Source organism: Chiloscyllium plagiosum, chromosome 26 (assembly GCF_004010195.1).
Source record: "Chiloscyllium plagiosum isolate BGI_BamShark_2017 chromosome 26, ASM401019v2, whole genome shotgun sequence".
Lineage (NCBI taxonomy): Eukaryota > Metazoa > Chordata > Chondrichthyes > Orectolobiformes > Hemiscylliidae > Chiloscyllium > Chiloscyllium plagiosum.
The window spans coordinates 52,070,623-52,087,063 of record NC_057735.1 but is presented as its reverse complement, the minus strand read 5'-3'; the positions used below and the strand labels follow the sequence as shown (position 1 = coordinate 52,087,063).

General features: G+C 44.0%; 1 long non-coding RNA gene across 1 annotated transcript in view; it reads right to left on the bottom strand.

Annotated features, from left to right (window-relative positions):
- Positions 1-3,135: 3,135 nt before the first annotated feature.
- Positions 3,136-16,441, bottom strand: part of LOC122563354 — a 36,237-nt gene continuing 22,931 nt past the window's right edge. Inside the window, exon 3 of the long non-coding RNA XR_006315567.1 lies at positions 3,136-3,175. This is a non-coding gene — a long non-coding RNA (uncharacterized LOC122563354). The remainder of the gene's footprint in view (positions 3,176-16,441) is intronic.

Sequence of the window (16,441 nt, the reverse complement as noted above, 5' to 3'; positions counted from 1 at the left end):
AATTCGCACCCTTCCTCCGCCCGCCTCCTCAATCCACACTCTCCCTACACCCAATGCATACCAAATCCCTCAATCTATACCCTCCGCCCACCTGCACCTTCAATCTACACCCTCCCCCATCTTCCCTCAATCCATACCCTAACTCTGCCTTGAATCCACAGTCTGCCTCTGCCCACACCCTCAATCAACACCCTCCTCAAGTGACCCTATCAGTCAATACTGTCCTCCACCAAGCCCCTGAATCAACACCCTCCCTCCACCCACACCCTCAATCAACACACACCCTCCACTGATGTTCTCCCTCTTCCTTTGCCAAAATCACTCCCACTGTATAAACTCTCCCATTGCTCTCCATCAATGCCATCCACTAAAGGCTCTGCCAACAGTCAAATGTGGTCATTAATCCCCACCCCTACTGTAAATTTATAGAGATGGTGCTGAAAACCTTCTACCTATTAACTCTACTGAGATTCCCTGTTTAGAGAGCTGGAACAGCCGAGCTATTCCCACAGAGAATTGCAACACGTTGGGATAAAATTAAACATGAGCAGCTGAACGATTGTAAGTGGCCCTGTCTGAATATCAGTGCTCAGCCGGTTGAGCTTCGGTGAGTGAACTGAAGTCCCTTCTCACAGGCTGGCCTTCAGCTGGAGATATAACAGGGTGTGTTGTCTGCACCATGAACACAGCACTGGGTCTCCCCAGTCACCTCACAATCACATCCACACTGTAACTGGGAGTGTAACTTCCTACTGCAGTTCTGGAAATAGGCAGGAAGGGACAGTTTGTCAGTTAGTGAGCAGCATACACCTGCAATTCTCTACTGTCTCCAAAACTGGGGACAGAAGTGGATAGGAAAATGGCACAGATATTATCTGTTGTTACATGGTGGGAACGTTAAAAAAAGTAATTATAGGGAGCAAAAGGTCCTGTAAGTATAAGGAATTTAATCACATTGGTATAAATAAAGGCAAAGGAAAATAAAATGCTGACAATGATGGAGATCTAAATTAAAAAGTTCTGGTGAAGCTCAGCTGGTCTGGCAGCATCTATGGAAAGACTGATTGAGAATTCCAAAGAAGTCTGCTCAATTCTCTGGAGACAGGGGTTTGCTTCTTAGCAGGTCATCTGGGGGAATACAAATGTAATTTTGTTAATGCCATGAAGTAAAAAGGCTAGTCCCAGTAATGGGGACCATGAAAGAGTCATTGAGAAACAGAACAACTGAACAGGTTTGTTCATGTCCTTTAGGAGGGAAATTTGTCATTCTCACTTGATCTGGCCTCAGTGAGACTCCATCCCGACAGTAATGTGATCAATTCTTCAGGATAAAATGGATAAAACATTTTCTTTCTGTCTTCACGATACAGGGAACAAAACAAAATACAGAAAAATGCTGTAAACCCGGAGAACTTTATATTTGTCTTAGAGGAAGTGCAGGAAATGTTCAGATATTTTCTCACATTGTTCACTTGTGGGAAGTGGGTGTCACTGGTTGGGTCAGCATTTTATTACCAGTCCCTACCTGCATTTGGGAAAGTGGTGGTGAGCTGCCAGCTTGAACCACTACAGTTCAAAACCGCTCTGCAAAAATACACTAAACTGCAACCTACCGGGTCCGAGGAAGAATGACTTAACTGGAAGCTGTCAGAATCCACTCCACCAAATCACCAGACCACTCAAATGTAAGAACCTACAAGGAAGCGGGGTAAATGTGTCGGCCTGCTAGTAAGACTGAGACTATGTGGTTTCAAGACCCCCCCTTCCTAGCTTACACCTAGCAAATTTACAATCTCCGGACAACAACACGGATGAACTCAGATCATGGCTAAGCTTCCAGCGTGAACTGCGGGACTGTTGTGCACTCTGCTTCACAGAAACCTGGCTGAACCCATCCATTCCCGGCTGCGCATTTCAGGCTGATGGTTTTTCTATCCATCGTATGGACTGTACAACGTCCTCGGGTAAAACAAAGAGTGGAGGGATTTGCTTTTTAATCAACAACTTGTGGTGCATGGACTTTGCAACCCTGGGCAGCCATTGCTCCTCAAGCCTTGAATTCCTCACCATCAACTGTTTTACCTCGGTTAAGAAACAGAGTTAGAACACAGACCACCTAGTTCTGAACCCCTAATCATCATGGAAGAGAATGGAGACCAGTGAGTAAGGAGTTGAATTTAACTAACGCTGAACTTGTTTTAGCTTCTGATAGCACACACTCTGAACTGAACTCTGTGAAGTTCATATGAAAAGGGCGGGGATTGTAAATTGGTTGCCTTTCAATCCAAGCTTTGCTCTTCCCTCAGGCTGCTTTGTGGATAGGTTTTAGGGAGGAAGATGAGGGAAAGGCTGTGTTTGTGTCTGAATCTCTCCTTCCTCTCTCACCATCTCCCACATGCACATACACGCTCTTTTCCGTCACTGCCTCAAACACACATATTCTCTCTCTCTCTCTCTCTCTCTCTCTCTCTCACACACACATCGGTTCCCTCACCCCTCTCTCTCTCATCATTGTTCTCTCTCACACACATACTTTCTCTCACAATGCACACACACTTTCCCTCCCACTCAAATTTCCTCAACATCTCTCTCACTCTAACTATCTCACACACAGTTTCTCTCTCTCTCTCTTTCCCTCTCTGGCTCTCATCTTGCTCACACTTGTTCTCATGCACTCTTACCAGCTCCCAGACAACACATACACCCACTGACAATCTCGGGAGACTCACTCCACCATCTTAAATGCAGAGATTCCTTCTTCCCACGGCAAGTTCCCAGCCTCATCACTGACCCTGCTCACTGGTCTGAGCCAGATGCCTACTCATCCAACCAGCAAGTATCCTGCAGCAGCCCATTGGGAGCAGGGTTTCAGATCTGCATCATTGCCACTCCTACATCATACCCAAATATAAGCATCTGTCCCCACACTGATCCACTGCTATACGTAAAGGAGAAAGTGCAGGAAAAATTCAAGAGAAGAATGACCTATGGATATATATCCAAACTGAATTCAGTTCCAACATTTATAATTCAAACCAATTTCTGAAGAGTTTCAGCAAACTGTTATTGAAGGTGCTTGATGCAGATATTTTACCTTTGACTGTCCATTGTGCAGGTCTGTGGACAGGAAACGATACGGCAGGTGACATTTGATGAGGCGAGGGGATGTCAGTTCCTAAAGAAAAATATAAAGTCAACTGCCGCAATTTACCTTTCTAAAATGAAAAGTTTTCTTCAGCTTTTCTCTCCATTGGGTTCTGTCCCTTCATCCACAGTATTTCCAACCAAGAGCATGAACAAGGAACAAGTATCCAAACATTGGGATGCTTTACAGAGTTGACAGGAATAAAGGAAAATAAGTAGCCATTCAACCACCCTCCAACCAGATCATTACTGATCATCTGCCTCAATGTGGGCGACACGGTGGCACTGTGGTTAGCACTGCTGCCTCACAGCGCTAGAGACCCGGGTTCAATTCCCGACTCAGGCGACTGACTGTGTGGAGTTTGCACATTCTCACCGTGTCTGCGTGGGTTTCCGCCGGGTGCTCCAGTTTCCTCCCACAGTCCAAAGATGTGCAGGTCAGGTGAATTGGCCATGCTAAATTGCCCGTAGTGTTAGGTAAGGGGTAGATGTATGGGTGGGTTGCGCTTCGGCGGGGCAGTGTGGACTTGTTGGGCCGAAGGGCCTGTTTCCACACTGTAAGTAATCTAATCTAATCAATGCCACAATCTTGGACTATCACCGTATCCCTTGAAGTCAATAGTCTCTGGAAAGGTATCATTGTTTTGTTTTGAACATGCTCAATTTGACCTTCTACATCCCTCTAGACTCAAGGATTTCAAAGATTCCCCCTCATCTCAATCTTCAATGGCCTACACCTTACTCTGACATTATATCCCCAGCTTCCACTAGCCAGGGAAAACATCCAGTGTACATGTGCCCGAAAAAAAAATAGAATGTAGTGAAATAGATGGTGACATCTTGAAAATGTCCATATTACAGAGGAAGAAGTGATGGATGTCTTGAATCACGTAAAAGTGGATAAATATGGGAAGTGAGGGAAGTGATTGCTCCACCCAGGAGCACTTATCTCTCCACTCTGGAGGCTCCCTTCCTCCATTCCTGATGAAGGGCTTTTGCCCGAAACGTCAATTTTCCTGCTCTTCTGATGCTGCCTGACCTGCTGTGCATTTCCAGCACCACTCCAATCTAAACTCTGGCTTCTAGCATCTGCAGTCCTCACTTCTGCCTAAGTGATTGCTGGGCCTCTTACTGAGATATTTATAATTGATAGTCATAGGTGAGGTGCCGGAAGACTGGAGGTTGGCTGACATGGTGCCACTGTTTAAGAAAGGTGGCAAGGACAAGCCAGGGAACTATAGACCAATGAGCCTGTTAGTGGTGGGCAAGTTGTTGGAGGTAATCCTGAGGGACAGGATACACATATATTTGGAAAGGCAAGAATTGATTAGGGATACTCAGCATGGCTTTATGGGTGGGAAATCATGTCTCACAACTTGATTGAGTTTTTTGAAGAAGTAACAAAGAGGATTGATGAGGGCAGAGCAGTAGATGTGATTTATGTGGACTTCAGTTAGGCCTTTGACAAGGTTCCCCATGGGAGACTGATTAGCAAGGTAGATCTCACGGAATACAGGGAGAACTCGCCATTTGAAAACAGAACTGGCTCAAAGGTAGAAGACAGAGGGTGGTGGTGGAGGGTTGTTTTTCAGACTGGAGGTTTGTGACCAGTGAGTGCCACAAGGATCTGTGCTGAGTCCACGACTTTTCATCATTTATAGAAATGATTTGGATGTGAGCTTAAGAGGTATAGTTAGTAAGTTTGCTGATGACACCAAAATTGGAGGTGTAGTGAATAGCGAAGAAGGTTACCTCAGATTACAACAGGATCTTGAACAGATGGGCCAATGGGCTGAGAAGTGACAGATGGAGTTTAATTTAGTTAAATGTGAGGGACAGCATATCTTGGCAGGATTTATACACTTAATGGTAAGGTCCTCGGGAGAGTTGCTGAACAAAGAGACCTTGGAGTGCAGGTTCATAGCTCCTTGAAAGTGGAGTCACAGGTAGATAGGATAGTGAAGAAGGCGTTTGGTATGCTCTCCTTTATTGGTCAGAGTATTGAGTACAGGAGTTGGGAGGTCATGTTGCGGCTGTCCAGGACATTGGTTCGGCCACTGTTGGAATATTGCATGCAATTCTGGTCTCCTTCCTATCGGAAAGATGTTGTGAAACTTGAAAGGGTTAGAAAAGATTTACAAGGATGTTGCCAGGGTTGGAGGATTTGAGCTGTAGGGAGAGGTTGAATAGGCTAGGGCTGTTTTTCCCTCGAGCATCGGAGGCTGAGGGGTGATATTATAGAGGTTTATAAAATCATTAGGGGCATGGATAGGATAAATAGACAAAGTCTTTTCTCTGGGGTGAGGGAGTCCAGAACGAGAGGGCATAAGTTTCGGGTGAGAGGGGAAAAATATAAAAGAGACCTAAGAGGCAACTTTGTCACTCAGAGGGTAGTACGTGTATGGAATGAGCTGACAGAGGAAGCGGTGGAAGTTAATACAATTGCAACATTTAAAAGGCATCTGGATAGGAAGGGTTTGGAAGGATAGGCCGGGTGCTGGCAGATGGGACTAGATTGGGTTGGGATATCTGGTCGGCATGGACGGGTTGGACCGAAGGATCTGTTTCCGTGCTGTACCTCTCTTTGACTCTACGACTCTATAAATGCCGCTGCTTCTATCTACCACAGGAATTTCCTGCTCCTATACTAACTGCTGTGTACATACCGCCACAAGCAAAGGTTGAGGAAGATCTGGATATGCTGTAATCCACCACTAACACCCTGGAGATGGAACACCCCGAGGCCCTGTTTATTGTAACTGGCGACTTTAATCAAGCCAATCTAAGGAAGATGTTGCCCAAGTACCACCAGAACATTACCTGCCCCACCAGGGGTCAGAACATTTCAGATCAATGCTACACCGGTGTGAAGGATGCCTACCGCTCCATCCTCGCCCTCATTTTGGGAACTCTGATCATAATGCTGTACGTCTTCTCCCGGCTTACAGGCAAAATCTCAAGCAGGAGACCCCCTCGCGGATACAGGTCGCTGGTTGGAGGAAGCAGAGGATCAACTCCAGTGCTGTCTGGAATCGGCTGATTGGGCCGCATTCAAACAGGTACGCCACCACTGTCACAGACTTTATCAGCAAGTGTGTGGAGGACTGCATACCGAGGAAGTCAATCCGGGAGTTCTCAACAGGAAACCCTGAATGAATCAGGACATACAGAACCTGCTAAATACCAGGTGTGAGGCCTTCAGATCAGGAGACCCACTCAAATATAAGGAATTCAAGTATGAGCTTCGCAGAGCTATTAAGACAGCCAAGGACCAATACTGATCCAATAGAGACCCAGATTGACACCAGGCGAGTATGGCAAGCAATGAATGACATCACGGGTTCTAAAAAGGATCAGTACAAGATTGTAAATGATGACATGCCCCTCCCAGATTGTCTCAATGCGTTCTATGCTTGCTTTGAGCTGAATTTTGGTGTAGCGGTAACACCTATTCTGACAAATTCTGATGAACCTATCCCAGCAATCACTGCATCAGAGGTCAGATCAGTTTTCCTTCATGTAAATTCATGGAAAGCAATGGGACCAGGTGGACTACCTGGCTGTGCACTCAGAGCATGTGCAGATCAACTGGCAGAGGTCTTATCGGACATGTTCAACCTCTCCCTGCGTCAGACCACTGTCCCTGCCTGTTTCAAGAGGGCCAACATCATCGCTGTGTCTAAGAAGACTCATGCAGCATGTCTCAATGACTACCGCCCAGTGGCCCTAACTTTGGCGGTCATGAAGTGCTTTGAAAGGCTGGTCATGGCATTAATCAACTCCAGCCTCCAATTTGCCTATCAGACCAACAGATCCACATCAGATGCCATATCACTTGCCCTTCACTGCTCACTAAAACATCTTGACACCAAGAACAGCTACTCATTGGCATGACGGCGAATACCCTTGCCAACCTTTATAGGTGCGCAATTGAGAGCATTCTGTCTGGATGTGTCACTTCCTGGTCTGGCAACTGACTATTCAAGATCGGAGATGGTTACAGAGAGTGGTGAACTTGGGACGGACAATCACAAAGGCCAATCTGCCATCTATAGAATCCATCTATCAGCAAATTGTCAAGAAAAGGCCGCCAGCATTCTCAAAGATCCATCCCACCCTGGCAACGCTTTTCTAAACCTCTACCATCAGGGAGAAGGTACAGAAGCCTGAACACACACACCAGCCGGTTTCGAAACAGCTTTTACCCTACTGTTGTTAGAATACTGAATGGCCTCACAAACTCTTAACATTCGCCTGTACTTTTATTTTTGTTTTTGCCACTGTTCATCTATTATTTACTTATCGATGCTACTTAACTATGTGATCTGCCTGTATTGCTCACAAGACAAAGCTTTTCACTGTGCCTCGGTACACGTGACAATAAATTCAATTCAATTAAACTGCTGGAGGTAGATCCACACTGCTTTAGGGAGGGAAGTCCAAGACATTCACTCAACAACGCTGAAGACAGTGTTGTTCCAAAACAGGGTGTTGAGTGACTTGGAGGTTAATTTGCAGGGGAAAGGTGGTGCACCCATGGATCTGGAACTTTGGTGAATTTCTGCAGTACATCTTAGTGCACACTGCTGCTGCTATTGAGCATTGATTATGGACTCACTGCATGTTTGTGGATGTGGTGCCAATCAAGTGGGTTGCTTTGCCCAGCATGGTGTCCAGTTTCTTGAGTGCTGTTGGAACAGCGCTTACCCAAGCAAGTGGGGAGTAGTCCATCATACTCCTGATTTGTGTCTTGGAGATGGTGGACAGGCTTTGAGAGGGGGGGTCAGGTGAGTTATGCGATTCAGAATTCCAAACCTCTACTCTAGGAGCCACTACGTTTTTACAGTTCAATTACTAGTCAATAGTAATCCTACAATGTTAACAATTGGGGATTCAGCAATTGTAACAAGTATCAAGGAGCAGTAGTTAGATTGCCTCTTACTCGAGATGGTCATTGCCTGGCATTCTGTGTGGCACAAATGTTACTTGCCACTTTTCAGCACAAGCCTGGATGTTGACCAGGTCTTGTTGCATTTGACATGAACTGCTTCAGTATCTGCAAAGTTGTGAATAGTGCTGAATATTGTGCAATCATCAGTGAACATCCCCACTTCTGACCTTATGGAAGGAAAGTCATTGATGAAGCAAGTAAAGATAGTTGGGTCTCGGATACTACCGTGGGGAATGAGGGCTCTTGTGGTACAGTGGTAGTTACATTTATTTTGTGATTTAAAGAAAAATTATTTGAAACTGAAATAATGAGAAATGTAACATCAGATTATTGTGAGTAATGGATCACATGGAGCAGTCCAGGAGTGATGAGGACATGAGGTTTGCAGGCAGACATAGAATACAGCACTAAAACAGGCAATTCGGTCCAACCTGTTCATGCCAACCATAATCCCAAACTAAACTCGCCCCACTTGCCTGTATTTGGCCCATATCGCTTCAAATATTTCTTAATCATGTTTTCTTTTTCTTTTTTATTCATTCACAGGATGAGGGTATCACGACTGGGCAGCATTCCTAATTGCCTGTTCCCTGGATGCTGCCTGACCTGCTGTGCTGTTCCAGCAATAAAGTTTCAACAGCATTCCTAATTGCCCAGAGGGCAGTTAAGAGTCAACCATATTGGCCTAATGGTAAAATTCTTGGTAGTGAAAATGAACAGAGAGATCTCTTTCAGATTGACAGGGTTGTTAAGAAGGGCTTATGCCCGAAACGTCGATTTCCTGTTCCCTGGATGCTGCCTGACCTGCTGCGCTTTTCCAGCAACACATTTTCAGCTCTGATCTCCAGCATCTGCAGTCCTCACTTTCTCCTCAAGAGTTGTTAAGAAGGAATGTTAGCTTTCATTAGTAGAGTCATAGAGATTTACAACACGGAAACAGACCCTTCAGTCCAACTCATCCATGCCGACCAGATATCCCAGCCCAATCTAGTCTCACCTGCCAGCACCCGGCCCATATCTCTCCAAACCCTTCCTATTCATATACCCATCCAGATGCCTTTTAAATGTATTAGCCTCCACCACTTCCTCTGGCAGCTCATTCGAGATACTTACCACCCTCTGAGTGGAAAAGTTCCATTTAGGTCTCTTTATATCTTTCCCCTCTCACCCTAAACCAATGCCCTCCATTAGATTAGATTACTTACAGTGTGGAAACAGGCCCTTCGGCCCAACAAGTCCACACCAGTTTTGATCACCTACATTGAAAAATTAAAGGAATAATTGTGTTTTAAGATTTTCAATGTTTGACTTTACTTGTTCCAAACATAAACGATTATGAAGGATTAACAGATTTGGCTGAAACTGAGAGAGAGTGTATCAGGAGTATACCTCACAGATGTTTCCTCTTGCATGGGGGACTAAAACTAGGGGATTGGTTCTAATAATAAGATGTATGACATTGTCAAACTGTTCCTTGAAGAGTCAAAATAAGGAATGAAGGTGACAATGGGCTGGAAAATGTTCATGGAAAACCTGGCTGGGTATGAAAGAGCCCTCTGATCTCTCTTTACAGAGCTGTCCCTCTCTGCAACTTGTGTTTCATTTGTTGGTCATGTTACAGATTCAGATGTTCTGGACTCCCCGACCCCAGGGAAAAGACTTTGTCTATTTATCCTATCCATGCCCCTCATGATTTTCTGAACCTCTATCAGGTCACCCCTCAGCTTCTGACATGCCAGGGAAAACAGCCCTAGCCTCTTCAATCTCTCCCTATGCTCAAATCCTCCAAAACTGGCAACATCCTTGTAAATCATTCCTGAACCCTTTCAAGTTTCACAACATCTTTCCAATAGGAAGGAGACCAGAATTGCATGCAATATTCCAACAGTAGCCTAACCAATGTCCTGTACAGTCGCAACTCCTGTACTCAATACTCTGACCAATAAAGGAAAGCATACCAAATGCTGTCTTCACTATCCTATCTACCTGCGACTCCACTTTCAAGGAGCTACGAACCTGCACTCCAAGGTCTCTTTGTTCAGCAACACTCCCGAGGACCTGACCATTAAGTGTGTAAATCCTGCTAAGAGTTGCTTTCCCAAAATGCAGCATCTCGCATTTATCTGAATTAAACTCCACCTGCCAATTCCAAGCCCATCGCCCATCTGATAAAGGTCCTGTTGTAATCTGAGGTAACCCTCTTCACTGTCCACTACGCCTCCAATTTTGGTGACATCAGCAAACTTACTAACTATACTTCTTATGCTCACATCCAAATCATTTCTATAAATGATGAAAAACAGTGGACTCAGCATTGATCCTTGTGGCACTCCACTGGTCACAGGCCTCCAGTCTGAAAAACAACCCTCCACCACCCTTTGTCTTCTACCTTTGAGCCAGTTCTATATCCAAATGGCAAGTTATCCCTGTATTCCATGAGATCTAACCTTGCTTACCAGTCTCCCATGGGGAGCCTTGTCGAACGCCTTACTGAAGTCCATATAGATCACATCAATCTCTCTGCTCTCATCAATCATAGAACATAGAACAATACAGAACAGGCCCTTCAGCCCTCAATATTGCACCGACCTGTGAACTATTCTAAGCTCATCCCCCTACACTATCCCATCATCATCCATGTGCTTACCCAGGGATTATTTATATTTCCCTTGTGTGGCTGAGTTAACTACATTGGCAGGTAGTGCATTCCACACCCTTACCACTCTCTAAGTAAAGAACCTGCCTCTGACATCTTTCTTAAATCTATCACCCCTCAATTTGTAGTTATGCCCCTTTGTACTAGCTGACGTCATCATCCTAGGAAATGACTTTCACTGTCTACCCTATCTAATCCTCTGATCATCTTATATGTCTCTATCAAATCCCCTCTAAGCCTTCTTCTTTCCAATGAGAACAGACCCAAGTCTCTCAACCTTTCCTCACAAGAGCTTTGCTCCAGGCCAGGCAACATCCTGGTAAACCTCCTCTGCACCTTTTCCAATGCTTCCACATCCTTCCCAAAATATGGCCACCAGAACTGTACACAATATTCCAAGTGCGGCCGCACTAGTGTTTTGTGCAGTTGCAGCATTGTATTGCAGCCCGGAACTCAATCCCTCTATCAATGAAACCTAACACACCTTTATGCCTTCTTAACAGCACTATCACCTGGGTGGCAACTTTCAGGGAACTATTTACACAGACTCCAAAATCTCTCTGCACATCCAAACTACCAAGAATCTTTCCATTGATCCAGTATTCTGCCTTTCACATCTGTCAAGAAGTACGTATCACTCTACTGAAGGCAATTTTTGCTCCTTCACAACCTACAGACCCAGAAAATAACACTGTCTTATTCCTCTACAAACACTGCACCAGGTTAAATGAATAGTTATGGCTTGTATTTTAAGTGTAATCATGAGACATATCTCCAAAAACATATAATCAAGAAAAAAACCCACTTTACTCACTACTGCAGACTTTCTGTAGGCCACATTTTAAACAACGATTAACCTATCCGATTCTGTGCTGTGAACTTCACCCAACAGTTCCTCCAAGATCAGTTGTGAATTTCACTGTTTGTTAATTTTCCCAGTTGCACTCCATTGTCCACCGATGAATTCAAACAGCAAAGCTGTATCAGTTTCTCTCTCGCTCTCTCTCCTGCTCTGACCTCCTAGTTAATCTGTAACTCTCCATTGCCTCATCTGAACCATCTTGTCTTATCAGCACATAAGCCTCCTTCTTCCACTTAACAAGAGATGCAATTTCTGTTGTAAACCACGGTTCCCTTCCTTATCACTTCCTCCCTGCCTGACAGAGACATACCTATCAAGGACATGCAATATCTGTTTCTTAAAACAGCTCCACATTTCTATTGTCTCCATCTCCTGCAGTTTGCTAGCCCATTCTATGCATCCTAATTCTTGCCTAATCACATTATAATTCCCCTACCCCATCGATAATTCTTGACCTGTGGCATGTACCTATCCTTTTCCATCACTAAAATTATGGTCACTCTCTCCAAAGTGCTCACCTACCACTAAATCAAAGACCTGGCCTGGTTCATTAACAAGCACCAGATCCAGTGTGGCCTCCCCTCTTGTCGGCCCTTCGACATACTGTGTCAGGAAATCCTCCTGTACACATTGGACAAAATCTGATCCATCCGACATACTAGAGTTATAGCATTTCCAGTCAATGTTGGGAAGTTAAAGTCCCCCATAATGACCACCCTGTTCCTTTCACTCCTTCCCAGAATCATTTTGCCAATCCTCTCTTCCACCTCCCTCGAACTCTGCGGAGGCCTATAATAAACTCCCAGCAGTGTGATCTCTCCTCTCCTGTTTCTAAGCTCAGTCCATACTACCTCAGTAGACGAGTCCTCATCAAAAGTTCTTTCAGCCACTGTTATACTATCCTGAACTAACAAGGCCACACCTCCCCCTCTTTTACTGCCTTGCCTGTTCTTAATAAAAGATCCGAACCCTGGAACCTACAACATCCATTCCGCACCCTGCTCTATCCATGTCTCTGAAATGGCCACAATATCGAAGTCATAGGTGCAATACATGCTGCAAACTCACCTACCTTATTTCGGATATTTCTGACACACTTCAAACCAGCTTGCTGTCTGCCAGCACATTCCTGAGACCGTGAAATCCTGTCCCTGTCCTCCCTACTCTCATCCTCCTGTGTACTGGAACGACATCTCAGGTTCACATCCCCCTGCTGAGCTAGTTTAAACCCACCTGAATCCTCTTTGTTACTTCTTCAAAAAACTCAATCAAGTATGTGAGTCATGATTTCCCACACATAAAGCCATGCTGACTATCCCTAATCAGTCCTTGCCTTTCCAAATACATGTACATCCTGTCCCTCAGGATTCCCTCCAACAGCTTACCCACCACCAACGTCAGGCTCACTGGCTTGTCCTTACCACCCTTCTTAAACAGTGGCACCACGTTAGACAACCTCCAGTCTTCTGGCACCTCACCTGTGACTATCGATGATACAAATATCTCAGTAGGAGGCCCAGCAATCTCTTCCCTAGCTTCCCACAGAGTTCTAGGGTACACCTGATCAGGTCCTGGGGAATTATCCACTTTTATGCATTTCAAGACATCCAGCACTTCCTCCTCTGTAATATGGACATTTTTCAAGATGTCACCATCTATTTCCCTACAGTCTATATTTTCCATATCCTTTTCCACAGTAAATACTGATACAAAATATTCATTTAGTATCTCCCCCATTTTCTGTGGCTCCAGACAAAGGCCACCTTTCAGGGCCCTATTCTCTCCCTAGTTACTCTTTTGTCCTTAATGTATTTGTATTTGTAAAAACCCTTTGGATTCTCCTTAATTCTATTTGCCAAAGCTATCTCATGTCCCCTCTTTGCCCTCCTGATTTCCCTCTTAAGTATACTCCCACTGCATTTATACTTTTCTAAGGATTCACTCAATCTATCCTGTCTATATCTGACATATGCTTCCTTCTTTTTCTTAACCAAACCTATTTATCCCCCTCTCACACTAAACCTATGCCCTCTAGTTCTGGATTACCCCACCCCAGGGAAAAGACTTTGTCTATTTACCCGATCCATGCCCCTCATGATTTTATAAACCTCTATAAGGGTCTCCCCTCAGCTTCCAATGCCCCAGGGAAGACAGCCCCAGCCTATTCAGCTTCTCCCTACAGCTCAAAGCCTCCAACCCTGGCAACATCCTTGTAAATCTTTTCTGAACACTTTCAAGTTTCACAACATCCTTCATATTGGAACCTCTGACTTTACAACCTTCCTGGAAAAAAACCCAAGGACAACATAACCTTGCTAAAGGAGCAGCATTGTCAAAGCAATAATGAATCAAGCCATCCCCACTGAACACTGCTCTTTTTTTCGGTGACTTGACTTTGAATTCGGCAGGAATCAATTTGTCAGCTCTTACAGCAGCATTCTCCCTCCCACCTATGTTGCACAATAGAAGCAACTCCACAGACTTAAAACCAATGAGACAAGGATATATCAGGTACAGGAGGGATTTCCGATTTCTCATGGTAGTTTAGCCTTACTTAACAGAGGTTGACACTGGGAAATTGTGAAACTGGTAATAACACAATGAAGAAAGAACTTGTTTGTGAATACTTGTTCAATGTAAAATCATCTGATTATCAGGTTTATCACATTTTAACAATTTCAGAACACGAACACTTCCTTCTTTGGCTATCATCTACTGCCACAATCCCTGTCATGATATGAATTGCTTTCAGCACTACCAACCCATTTTTAACTACTCACTGCCCCATCATCACTTGCATAGATTCTGACTTATGCTCAACAGTTCCTTCATCGACTCTAATCTCCAGCATCTGCAGTCCTCACTTTCTGTAGTTCTTTTGTCTTTCTGCACTTTCTTTCTCTCTCTCTGTACTATGTACTATGTCTCCAACTACCCACTCAATCGTTTTGCTCCACCCACCCCATAACCACTACCACCCCATTATCAGGAGGACTATACCATTTTATAGTTGTTTCTGCTCTGAAGAAGGGTCACTGGATTTGAAACACTACTTCTGTTTTCTCCTGATAGCTGCTGTCAGAGCTGCTGAGTTTGTCCAGCAATTTTGTTTTTATTAGTTTCAGCAATAATATTTTCTTGGCTGAGTTATCACCACCCTCACATTGATTTCTTTGCAATGCAGCTGTTCAGCATATTTGTATTGTTTTTAAATGTTGGAATTGTTTATTGTACAAACAATTGTACAATTGTTTGGAATTGTATGTTCAAACTCATGTATTGAGCTACTTCAATATTTCCAAAGATACATATCATGTAACTGTTTAAAACAACAACTTTAAAAGGAATTGATAACACCAATATAAATTTTGTGAGAAATTAAAAAGGATTAGAATGGATCAAGCAGGTGAGGATTCCCTCATGTACTTAGGAGAAAACAGATTTTTAAAAGGATTATGCTTCTATTATATTGGTAAATAGAACACAGAGTTCAACAAACACGTGGATAGAAAAATGCATTATACATGATGGTATCAACTTCATGTCAGAGTACAAAGATCAACTGAACCAGCTTTTCTTCAGCCCAAGCCCATTTGGAGAAGAGATGAAGACAATATTATAATATTTATGCCAGTTTTTTATGATGCATACTGAGAAGGTATAGCTTTTAAGTATATTTACCTTCGCTGAGGAGCTCTTGTTGAATTTCTTCAAGTTCTGCAAATTAATTTATATCCTCCAGTATATTCAGAACCTCTGTTAAACTTCCCTCGGATTGAGTTTCAGAGCCATGAGGTCATGCTGCAGCTGTACAAAACTCTGGTGCGGCTGCACTTGGAGTATTGCCTACAGTTCTGGTCACTGCATTATAGAAAGGATATGGAAGCTTTGAAAGGGTTCAGAGGAGATTTACTAGGATGTTTCCTGGTATGGAAGGAAGGTCTTACGAGAAAAGGGTGAGGGACTTGAGACTATTTTTGTTCGAGAGTAGGTTGAGAGGTGACTTAATTGAGACATATAAAATAATCAGAGGGTTAGATAGGGTGGACAGTGAGAGCCTTGCTAGCACGAGGGGATATAGCTTTAAAGTAAGAGGTGGTAGATATAGGACAGATGTCAGAGGTAGTTTCTTTACTCAGACAGTAGTAGGGGCGTGGAACGCACTACCTGCAACAATAGTAGACTCGCCAAATTTAAGGGCATTTAAATGGTCATTGGATAGATTTTTGGATGTAAATGGAATAGTGTAGGTTAGATTAGCTCCAGGTTGACGCAGCATTGAGGGCCGAAGGGCCTGTACTGCGAAGTCACATGTAGGCCAAAACCAGGTAAGGATGGCAGTTTCCTTTCCTAAAGGACATTAGTGAACTAGCTTTTCCTGACAATCAATAATGGTTCAAGGCCATCATTAGATCCTTAATTCCAGATATTTATTCAATTAAGACTAAAATTGGGCCCTTGAAGACAGAAACAGGGGAATATATTACAGGGAACAAAGAAATGGCAGAAGAATTGAATTGGTACTTCAGATCTGTGTTCACTGAAGACACAAGCAATCTCCCAGAGGTAACAGTGGCTGAAGGACCTGCACTTAAGGGAATTTATATTTGCCAGGAATTGGTGTTGGAGAGACTGTTAGGTCTGAAGGTTGATAAGTCCCCGGAGCCTGATGGTCTACATCCCAGGGTACTGAAGGAGGTGGCTCGAGAAATCGTGGATGCATTGGTGATTATTTTCCAGTGTTCGATAGATTTGGGATCAGTTCCTGCGGATTGGAGGGTGGCTAATGTTGTACCACTTTTTAAGAAAGGTGGGAGAGAGAAAGCAG